Source organism: Humulus lupulus, chromosome 7, assembly GCF_963169125.1.
Source record: "Humulus lupulus chromosome 7, drHumLupu1.1, whole genome shotgun sequence".
In the NCBI taxonomy this organism is placed as follows: domain Eukaryota; kingdom Viridiplantae; phylum Streptophyta; class Magnoliopsida; order Rosales; family Cannabaceae; genus Humulus; species Humulus lupulus.
In genome coordinates this window covers 53,452,491-53,464,410 of record NC_084799.1, presented here as the reverse complement: position 1 = coordinate 53,464,410, position 11,920 = coordinate 53,452,491, and the positions used below count along the sequence as shown (strand labels likewise).

Genomic DNA, 11,920 nt, shown 5'->3' with positions numbered 1-11,920 from the left:
TTACCTCAAGGTTAGTGAAATTCTTCTACTAGTTATTTTACTTTTTGCACTTAAAAAAAAGAGAAAAAAAGTATATATACAAATATATATTTAAAACTATAAAAAAAAATAGATAAAAAAAAATTGGGACGATTCTACCACCCATAAAAAAAACACTTACTTATATTTATATAGTTATTGTTTTTTTTAGTTGACAACACTTGTGCCTCCTATCTATCTTTTTAATTTTTATAGTTGATGGCACTTGTGCCTCCTAATTTTGTTATTGTCTTATTCCTTGTATTTCTGTGTTAGTTGACGACACTTGTGCCTCCTAACCTTTGTTGTAATTTTCTTTATTTATCTTGTTATTATTTTTATTTATTTATTGCAAGTTACTAGTTGATGGCAATTTTTCCTCCTAGCTAGTTGATGGCAATTTTGCCTCCTAATTTTTACCTTATTTTTGTTATGGTTGATGGCATGCTATGCCTCCCTACTCTTGCCTAAATTTTTGTCTTATTTAATTTTTCCTTATTTTTCTTTACCTTTTATCATATTATTCTATAATTGTGAAAAAAATACTTGAAAAAAAAGAAACCTAAATCTTGTCCTTTCACCAAGAGAAATTTTTCCTTAAAGGAAATTTGAACAAAATTCCCAATCCGCCTCTACTAATTAACCTCGGGGAGTTGTTAGTAGTGTGCGAGTAAGTGGAATCAAATAGGCCTGGGGACAAGTAAACCATAAGAATTATATTTTTGTGAAATCTCTAAAAATCCGAAGTATGCTCTGTGGTTGCGGTTTTAACTGATCTTCCACGTCAGAAAATTGTTTGTTTGATATTATCTTTGTTGCTTTGTGAAAATTGTATGCATCATTGGGAACGTAACTCTAAAAATCGATTAGTAAAAATACATCTATCTTTGTTTGAAATTGAAAGTGTTAGTAAGAATTTGAGCATCATGGAACCAATTTCTAATCCTGTTGATGAAAATGTTGTGCCTGAAAAAACTTTGCTTGAATATTTTGCACCTATTTCATCTAATGCTCCTTCATGCATTGTTTTTCCTACAACTTCTGCTACTCATTTTGAGCTTAAACCAGCAATCATTCAATTGTTGCCATCTTTTTATGGGTTAGATAGAGAAGATCCTTACATGCATGTAAAAGATTTCTTAGAAATTTGCTCAACATTTAAATTTCAAAATTTTTCTGATGAGTCGGTCAAACTAAGTTTATTCCCTTTTTCATTAAAAGACAAATCAAAAGCTTGGTTAAATTCCCTTCCAACAGGGTCTATAACTACATGGGATCAACTTTATAATAAATTCTTGTTGAAATTTTTTCCTATGTCTAAAATTGATAGTCTAAGATGATAAATCTCCGAGTTTTTTCAAAAAGATAATGAAGAGTTTTATGAATGTTGGGAAAGATTTAAAGATTTATTATTAAAATGTCCTCATCATGGTTTTGAAAAATGGAGACTTGTAAAATATTTTTATGATGGTTTGACTCCCTCTAATCGTCAAATGATTCAATCTATGCATATCGGAAATTTTTTAAAATTTCATGGACAAGAGGCTTGGGACGCCCTTGAAGATTTGTCTGTCAATTCACAATAATGGAATTATTTTGATCCTAGGTCTAGGTCAACTAATTCACCAAAAAGAGGAGGAAGGTATGAAGTAAAAGAAGAATTAGACTTAAGAACATCCTTAGACAAATTAGCGAGAAAAGTAGAAGCTTTAGCCATAAGCCAAACAATAAACTCTCCAATACAACCAAGAAAAGATGCTTGTTCTATATGTTCTAGTCCTTGCCATAATGCCCAATCATGTCCTTCCTACCAAGAAGCCTTTTCTGAGGAGGCCAATGCACTTCATGCTTATGAGAAACCAAATGATAGCCCATTTTCATCCACCTACAATCTGAATTGGAGAAACAATCCGAACTTTTCATGGAGACAAAACCAACCCCAAATGAATCAAGGGCACCAATACAACACAAAAAATCCAGCTCATGCCCCACAAAATCAAGCATATCCTCAACGAAGAAAACCTTCCTTAGAAGATACTTTACAACAATTTATGCAATCCACTCAACAAATCCTACAAAATCAATCTCAGTCAATTACCAAACTAGAGACACAAGTAGGACAACTCACCACTGCTTTAGCTGATAGAGAAAAAGGAACATTCCCTAGTCAACCAATCCCTAATCCAAAAGGTCAATATGAGATAGGAAAGTCTAGTCATAATGGAGAAGTCAAATCAATTTCAACTCTTAGGTACGGAAAGAACATTGCCAAACCCGATTACATACTTAAGGTTGAAAAAGAAAAAGAAAAAGAAAAGAGTCAGCCTTCTAGTTCTAATGCCAATGACTCTTCAAACAAGGAAACTCCAGTCCATCCTTTCATTCCAAAAGCCCCATTCCCACAAAGATTACTTCCAATTAAAAAAGGCGGCCAATATAATGACATCTTAGAAGTTTTTAAACAAGTTAGTATCAATATCCCTTTCTTAGATGCCATTAAACAAATTCCTGCCTACTCTAAAATTTTAAAGGATCTTTGTACTGTTAAAAGAAACACTAAAGTTCCTAAAAAGACGTTTTTAACTGAACAAGCTATTTCCATTATTCAATATAAGAGTCTTGTTAAATATAAAGATCCTGGGTGTCCCACAATTTCATGCATTATTGGTGATCATTTTATTAACAAGGCTTTACTTGATTTGGGTGCTAGTGTGAATTTATTGCCTTATTCAGTATATAAGCAACTTGGTCTTGGTGAGCTAAAACCTACCTATATAACTCTTCAATTAGCTTATCGTTCTGGGAAAATTCCTTGAGGCATTATAGAGGATGTTTTGAAAAAAGTTGATAAATTTTATTTTCCTGTTGACTTCATTGTTCTTGATACTCAACCTGTGGAAAATATGAATGCTCAAATTCCTATCATTTTAGGTAGAACATTCTTAGCTACATATAATGCAATCATAAATTGTCGTAATGGTGTTTTGAAATTATCTTTTGGAAATATGACTACTGAATTGAATGTATTTAATGTTGTTAAATCTGTTGAGTGTGAGGAAGTGCATGAAGTTAACACGATGGATATTATTTTTGAAGATGATGGAAATGACTTACTTGACTTTTGTGAAAAATACTTTGGTATGAACTTGCATGTTGTTGATTCTAATGATGATGTGAATTCTTTGCTAGAGTCTATACCCTTAAATGAAACCAAAGTTGAACCTTTTTCACCCAAGATCATGTTCCATCAATTTCTGAGTCTCCAAAGTTAGACCTTAAACCTTTGCCAGAAAATTTAAAATATGCTTTTCTAAGAGAGTCTGAAACCTTAACTGTTATCATAGCATCCGCCTTAGATAAAGAATAAGAAGATAAATTGTTAGATATCCTTAGAAATCATAAAGAAGCCATAGGTAGGACCATTGGAGACATTAAAGGAATTAGCCCATCCATATGTATGCATAGAATCCATCTAGAAGAGAATGCTAAAACCTCTCAGGAATGTCAAAGAAGGTTAAATCCAAATATGAAAGAAGTGGTTAGAGAAGAGGTCATAAAATTATTAGACATAGGTATCATTTACCATATTTCTGATAGTCAATGGGTTAGTCCAGTTCAAGTTGTACCTAAGAAGTCTGGGATCACAGTTGCTGAAAATGAAAAAAATGAATTAATCCCTACTAGAGTACAAACAGGGTAGAGAGTGTTCATAGACTATAGAAAGCTGAATAATGTTACTAGAAAAGACCATTTTCCATTACCTTTTATTGATCAAATGCTTGAACGTTTAGCTAGCCATGCGTATTATTGCTTTCTTGATGGGTATTTGGGATATAACCAAATCCCCATTGCCCCAGAAGATCAAGAAAAGACTACATTTACATGCCCTTTCGGAACTTTTGCCTATCATCACATGCCTTTTGGATTATGTAATGCACCTGCGACTTTTCAAAGGTGTATGATTTCAATTTTTTCTGACATGGTTGAAAGATTTCTTTAAGTATTTATGGATGATTTTTCTGTGTTTGGTTCCTCCTTTGATGAATCTTTGCACCATCTTTCACTTGTTTTGAGTCGTTGCAAAGAGAAAAACCTTGTGCTTAACTGGGAAAAATGTCATTTTATGGTTAAAAAAGGAATTGTTTTAGGTCATGTAATCTAATCTGAGGGAATAGAAGTAGATAAAGCAAAAGTTTATCTTATTTCAAAACTTCCCCTACCTAAAATTGTGAAAGAAATTAGATCATTCTTAGGCTATGCCAGTTTTTATAGAAGATTTATAAAAGACTTTAGCAAAATTTCTCGGCCTTTATGCCATTTACTTGGAAAAGAAAATGCTTTTGTCTTTAATAATGATTGCCATGTTGCCTTTGAAAAATTTAAAAATTTGTTGACTACTGCACCCATTATTCAACCTCCTAATTCGAAAATACCTATTGAAATAATGTGTGATGCTTCTGATTATGCTATAGGTGCTGTCTTAGGACAAAGACATGAAAAAATACCTCATGTAATTTACTATGCTAGCAAAACTGTAAATGACACTCAATTAAATTATTCCACAACCGAAAAAGAATTGCTTGCTGTTGTTTTTGCATTAGAGAAATTTAGGTCTTATCAGTTAGGATCTAAAATTATTGTCTATTCTGATCATGTTTCATTAAAATATCTCTTGTCGAAAAAAGATGCTAAGTCTCGTTTGATCCGTTGGATCCTGCTTTTACAAGAATTCGACTTAGAAATACGTGATAAAAAAAGATCTGAAAATGTTGTTGTTGATCATTTATCGATACTAGTTGTTGAAACTATACATGATTCCACTCCTATCACTGAAACTTTTTCTGATGAACAATTGATGCATGTTTCTTCCTTGCCTTGGTATGCTGATATTGTTAATTGTTTGGTCACTAAAGAAATACCACCTCATTGGTCTAAGCATGATAAATCTAAATTTTATTCTGAGGTGAAATTTTTTATTTGGGATGATCCTTACTTGCTTAAATACTGTCCTGATCAAATAATTAGAAGATGCATTCCAAATTGTGACCAATAAAAAATCATATCTTTTTTTCACGATCATGCATGTGGAGGACACTTTAGTGGTAAGAAAACAGCTGCTAAAGTTTTACAATGTGGTTTTTATTGGCCTACTATCTTTCATGATACATATGTTTATTGTAAAGCTTGTGAATGTTGCCAGAAGTTAGGAAGTTTAACTAAAAGAAACATGATGCCTTTAAATCCTATTCTTATTATTGACATATTTGATGTTTGGGGCATTGATTTTATGGGACCATTTCCTAAATCTTTTGGTAATCTTTATATTCTTGTTATTGTTAATTATGTGTCTAAATGGGTTGAAGCTATTGCATGCCACACTAATGACCACAAAGTTGTGCTTTGGTTTTTGAAAGAAAATATATTTTCTCGTTTTGGTTCACCACATGCTATCATTAGAGATCGATACACACTTTTGTAATAAGCCATTTGAACATTTGATGAAACAATATGGCACACATAAAGTCTCAACACCATATCACCCACAAACTAGTGGTCAAGTTGAAGTGTCTAATACGGAAGTTAAGCACATTTTAGAAAAAACTGTGAATCCAACTAGGAAAGATTGGTCTTTAAGACTCACTGATGCATTATGGGCGCATCGTACCGCGTACAAAACACCCATTGGCATGTCACCCTACAGACTTGTGTATGAGAAGGTCTGCCATTTACCTGTTGAGTTAGAACATAGAGCCTTTTGGGCAATTAAGCAGTTAAACTTTTCTTTAGACAAGGTAGGTGAGAAACGAAAACTTCAACTAAATGAACTAGACGAAATTAGGAATGATGCATATAACTATTCAAAAAAGTATAAGGATTGTATGAAATTTTACCATGATAAAAATATTTTGAGAAAAGATTTTTCTCCAAGTCAAAAAGTCCTTTTATACAACTCTTGTTTGCATCTACTCCCAGGAAAGTTGCGTTCTAGGTGGTCCGGTTCTTACATTGTTCATATTGTTTTTCAACATGGAGCTATTAAAATTGAAAATCCTAAAAATGGCGATATATTTAAAGTTAATGGTCAAAAATTAAAACTATTTTTAGAATTAAAAACTGATGAAGTGGATGAGATCCTCCTTGAGGGCCCTATTTACCATGCTTTTTGATTCCTATTTGATCTTGATTACTTGTGTTTTATTTGTTTTATGTGTGATTTCATTTTTTTTGTTGTATCTTTTACTCTCTTAGCGATGCACCATATCGAGGTACGACCATTCTAAACTATTGTCAATTTTAATTTATATTTATATTTTGACACATTGAGGACAATGCTTAAATTAAGTTTGAGGGTATCGAGTTTATATGGTTATTATCATTAAGGAGAGTGATTTATTGTGTTTATGTTTTGTGTTGTTTTTATTTTTTATGTTTTGTGTTAATTTTTGTTTTTATTTATGTTTGTTGAAAAAAAAACTTTATTAATTTTTCTGTTGTTTTGTAAAAATATATATATTGTTCTTGTTAAAAAAATTAATTAATTTTTTTTTTTTAAAATAAAAAAAAAATTTGGTGATATTTTTCATTTTCAATGATAAAAATCTTGATTGAGTTTGAGTTTAGTTATCTTAAAAATATGAATAATTTTTAAGCTTTGTTTTTAATTATAGGGTCAATTTTGCTTATAACAAGAATTACATTTTTCATAACAAGAACAGTTTTATTTCCTACAAGTTTAAGTGAAAAATAATTTTTGAAAACTCATTTTTTTTTTAAAAATTGACAATTTAATTAATTACATAAGCTTAACTTTTATTCATATTAATTTTTTAGAATTATTTTCATTGTACAATTTTTGAGATAAACTTTTTTATATCACCAATAAAAAATGTGTGTTTTAGTTTTTCTTTTGCTTGAGGACTAGCAAAACTTTAAGTCCTCAAGCAAACTTAAGAGTTCAACTACGAGTGGAAGCTCATCAACAAAAGGTCGCTCGATATTTTAACTCTAAAGTACGTGAAAGAAAGTTTGACGTGGGAGATTTGGTACTTAAGATTTTTTCTTAACACTCGTGATCAGGCTGCTGGAGTACTCAAACCAAACTGGGACGATCTGTATCAGATTGAAGAAATCCTTCAACCAGGCACATACAAACTTGCTCGCTTAAATGGAGATCTCGTTCCTCGCTATTGGAATGGAGAACACCTGCGCAAATACTATAAATAAACATTTCTTTTTAAAGATTTGGCTTGTATTAATTTTACTTTTTACAAGTTTTTGAACAAGGGCTAGCCAGTTAGATGGCTGGTCGCTTATAAGTATAAGGTCAATTTTTAATTACTCGTACAGACAAAAATTTTGTCCATTTTTATATGAAATAAAAGGAACTGTGCGCAACCAGTTATTCTTGCCAATTATTGTATTTGTTACAAGTATTTGCTCATTACGTGTGTTATTTTGCTATATTATCATTGATTGTTTATATGTACGAGGGCAGTAGTGTTCGAAGAAGTATTTGTCAATGGAAAGTGACTGAGAACCTTAAACTCCTCAATCACTTCGGGGCATATATGATACTAAGCGAGCAAAGCATATGTATATCATAAACATATATAAAGCACGAGAAAAATAAGGAAAAACATACTACGACACTTAGAGTATTTTTCAAAAATTTTAGTTAGTTTTGTGAAATCATAATAAAGTGTTATGCTAAGTTCAATCATACGAGCATAAGTTATAATATCAATAGTTATAATATCAAAATGAAATGTCTTTACACCATGAGCAATTGTTGCTCTAATGTAATTAAAAATATTAAAAGGTAAATAAAACTGCCTTAGGTAGCAAATTGTCTCAACACCACGAACAATCTTTTTGGGTGTTTTAATTACATAAATAAAAATATCTATTGTGCAGCTGAAGGGGGGTCCTGTTGAGACTATTGATTGACTGAAGGGCCAGCTTCTTCTTCGGAACCGTCTATGCCCGTCGCCAAGAAGATTTTAGGAGACTCTAGGGCATCTTTTTCCTCCTCTAAGAGAGCAGCACACTTGGCAAGTTCGGCCCATTTGATCTGCTCGAGGAGATAGTCAAAGTTTTCCTCGGGGTTCTTCTTCCAAAACATATAAAAGCAGGTGAAGGCGGCTCCTCGAAACTTTTCCAGGTTTTGGGCATTTTGCTCTTCGAGCAGCTTCACTCACTCTTCTAGGCCGTTCGCCTCCTTCAATCTTGTCTCCAGATCCTCTTGAAGCTTGGCTGCTTCCTTGTAGTTAGTTTCGAAGGCTTTTTTAAACTTCTCCTTGGCAGCAACAGCCTTGGCCAAATTCTCTTGGCTCTTCTTCAGATCCTCGGTCAAATTGGCAGCTTTGTCTTCTGCCGCTTTGGTTTTGTCTTCAGTTGCCTTGACTTTTTCCTCCCACGCCTTGTTCTCCTCAGCATGTTTGGTGTTAAGATCCTCGACGTCGCGCCAACCGTTGTGTAAGGTAAGAATGTCTTGCGAACAGAAGATAAATAAAGTCGTTAGAAATTATGAAAAGAAAGTGTGTTAGAATATAACTAAACATTAGGAACTTACGCTGAGGATTCCATTTAACATCGACCAGAGATCTGGTTATATGGCAGCGAGGAGAGAGCAACAAAAGCTTTTTGGCTACGACAGTGTTTGGCTAACTTTTGAATCCTATTGTTGGTTGAGCGACAGGCGTTGTTCAACGACTCTGCTGCCAAAGCCGCCTGGTCATTGGAAGGCACATCAAGAGGATGTGGATGAGGTGTAGTAGTTCTGGAAGGAGTGGGTGCTGGAGGAACTTCTGATTGCATCTGTTTCCTCGAATGTTCTCTGCTAGCATCTCCAGTGTTTTTTCTGCTGGATTTCTTTGAGCTAGCTGGTTTACCTCGAGAGGTATAGATGTCAAATGCATCATCAATCTGTATGACTACAAAACAAGAAAACGAGCAAATATGTCAAGACCTAGTTTTACATGATGAGGAAACAAAATAAAAGGAATTCTAAGTGATATAACTAAACTACAATTACTGGTCGCTACATTGTTTAAGAACTACTGCTATACTCACTATCTGCCCCAAAGAAGTCTAAGCTAAAACTACTAGTCGTAAATTTAAAGTTGTCGTCCCTATCAAATAAATGATAAGAGATGGCCAGTTTATCTAAGATTGAGAAATACTGTTCTCGTCAAAGGATTTGAATATAGGACCAACATATTCAGGTAATTTTTGTATTCCCCTCCCGTGTTGGGGGGGGTATTGGCTGGTCGAGTATTGGGGTTGGGCTCTCGAATGGTCACTCCCGTTGGTCGACACCTTTGGGGCTATGACACATCCTATTGCTGCTCGGAGTTTTCTTGTGCTTCAGTGCCGTCTCCAGTGGCACTCCCCGCGATTGATTTCCTCACTTCCTGGTGAGGTTCTAAAAGGGTGACCACCCTTAAGTTGTTGTTCGTGACCAGGTCCTTGACACTTTTTTCTATGTTCATCATGCTGGCCAGGGCTGTGGCACTTATCTCCATTTCTGGAGTGGGTTCTGGTCGATACCATGGACCTATGTACAATGCAAGCTAACTGAGAACAAGGGAAAAATTTAGAGTGACTAGATAAATGTTGAATAGAGATTTAAATGTTTACCTTCTCGTGTGAAGGTCATGTTGTCTGCGACTAAGTCGATTGTAAGGAAGTACTCTTGGAATTACTTTGCTACGTTGGACTTGTAGGTTATGTCACTCAGGAATGTGCTAGTGGATTCCTGATGGTAGAAATGGAAAAAACCCGTGTTGTTTTGATTGGGGTTGGATTTGAGAACGAACAGGTAGTTGATCTCATGAAGGGTAGGCAGAGGCCATTTTTTATGTTTGTATAGGATATAGAGTGCTGAAACTACTCTATATCCATTGGGAGTTATTTGGAAAGGGGCAACCTTGAAATAATTGGCCACCCCCCGGAAAAAGTCATGCAAGGGCAAGATTGCCCCCGCTTCTATATGATACCTTCACCAAGCGTTGTAGGCACCTTCGAGTACGTTTTCTCTCTGGTCAGATGTAAGTTTGTATAAAGTAATCCCAGGAAGCCCATACTTCTTGGGATACTTGGCCACCATCCTGGTCAATATGACGCTTGGAGGGGCGATGTACCTGGCTACCTTTTCTTGAGGACCATCACGTTGACAAGCTTTGGGCTGGATATCTGGTGGTGCAAAATTTAAGGGTTGAGGGTCGTTTGTGGGACCATCGGTGTTGGACCCAGGCTGGCTAGTCGGTGAGTTTGTGGGTTTTCTTTTTCTATGAGTGATGTGTTTAACACAACCCATATTTGGTTGGTTCTGTGAAAGATTGTGAGAAGGACTGGTTGTAGGGTTTGGATGTGAGGCCGGAGATTCTGAAAAAGGCAGAGAAGGTTGTTCTTGATCCTCCAACAGCAAAGCGAGAAGTTCGTCATCTATTGGTTTCTCACCTCCCCAAGGATCATGAATGAATCTGAGAAGAGGAAAGGGAAAGTGAGAATCTATGACCAATGGATAGAAGAAAAAAAAAGCAAGGATAATGCTGCTCGTGTATAAAAGTTAACCTTTTATACGACCAACAATATTCTGATAAAAACACAATAAACATACAAGCAGGTTGGAAAAATGAATCAAAAAGAGAATTTGAAAAGTTTTTTCAGAAAAACTTTTCAACACCGAAAATAAATTGGAAGAACCCAGTTTTTCTGAAATACCCAAAATTGAATTTTCATGTAATGACCCAACTACTCTAGACTTTTGGACCGTTAACGAAAACTAGACATAAACACTAAACCTTAATAAAGCTTACAAGTGAAAAGACCATAACTTTATTAAGAAACTTGTAAAAATAAAAGTTAAACTTACATAAAATATCAAGTAGGATATGGGATCCCATTGTTTTAAAATCAAAACATGACATAATTAAAAAGAGATTTACATAACAAAATGCGGAAAAATACATGTAAAAACCATAAGAAACAAAACTACATCCTCGAATCGAAACGCTCGGCTCTTGAATCCATTCCGCCTCAATACACATTCTCCAAGCTTCCAAGAACCTTTCCCACCACTAAGATTATTTTCCTGCACATATAAACAAAAAGGAGTGAGCCTAATGCCCAGCAAGGAAAATCTAACACATAGTCCATATACATAAATTTCATAAAAAAAACATAACACTTATATCACATACATACTATAATGGCCATTATTACTTGTGGTCCCATAGACTAAACAAGTCATATGCCCATAATCTATTTGGGGCTTGTTAGTCATATAGGTCATATGCCCAAGCCTACAAACATACTTAACATAACATATTTCATAACATAAAAATCATAAGATAACATATAAAAGCATATAACATATAAATTCTATCCTATTTTCCTTACCAAAATTATCGGGATATGAGGACAGAGTTGGGACTTTGGAACACTCCTAAAAACCATTTGTAACAAAGTGAGTTTATTGAAGAAAAGAAATGAAAGGAATGGGAGGACTATTCCATTGAGAATATACTTACCAAAAACTTATGTGCAAGTTCTTAGATTTCCTAACCAAAATAAAGAATAAGGTTAGAAGGGTGAGTAGAAGACTATGAGAACTTAAATAAAATAATACCAATGAACTAGAGTGTGGGAATACCTTGAAGACTTGTAAGACCAATCTAAACCTTGAACCGAAATGCTATAAAACCTTACTTCTCAAGTGTTTGATAAGCTTATGATGATCAAGCTTATGATTCCCAACCCAAGTGTTTACACTCTCACACTCACCTAGCAACTTGCAGCCTCTGAACTTAGAGTAATAGATGAATAAATGGCTGGGTACTAGGTCCTATTTATAGAGTTTAGGAATGAAGAGATCTTCATTTAACTTGAATAAAAATAA

General features: G+C 34.3%; 1 non-coding gene across 1 annotated transcript; it reads right to left on the bottom strand.

Annotated features, from left to right (window-relative positions):
• Window positions 1-1,346: 1,346 nt before the first annotated feature.
• Window positions 1,347-1,453, bottom strand: LOC133793048 (small nucleolar RNA R71). Its single transcript, XR_009874511.1, has one exon. It is a non-coding gene; the product is annotated as a small nucleolar RNA R71 (small nucleolar RNA).
• Between the last annotated feature and the right edge of the window lie 10,467 nt (window positions 1,454-11,920).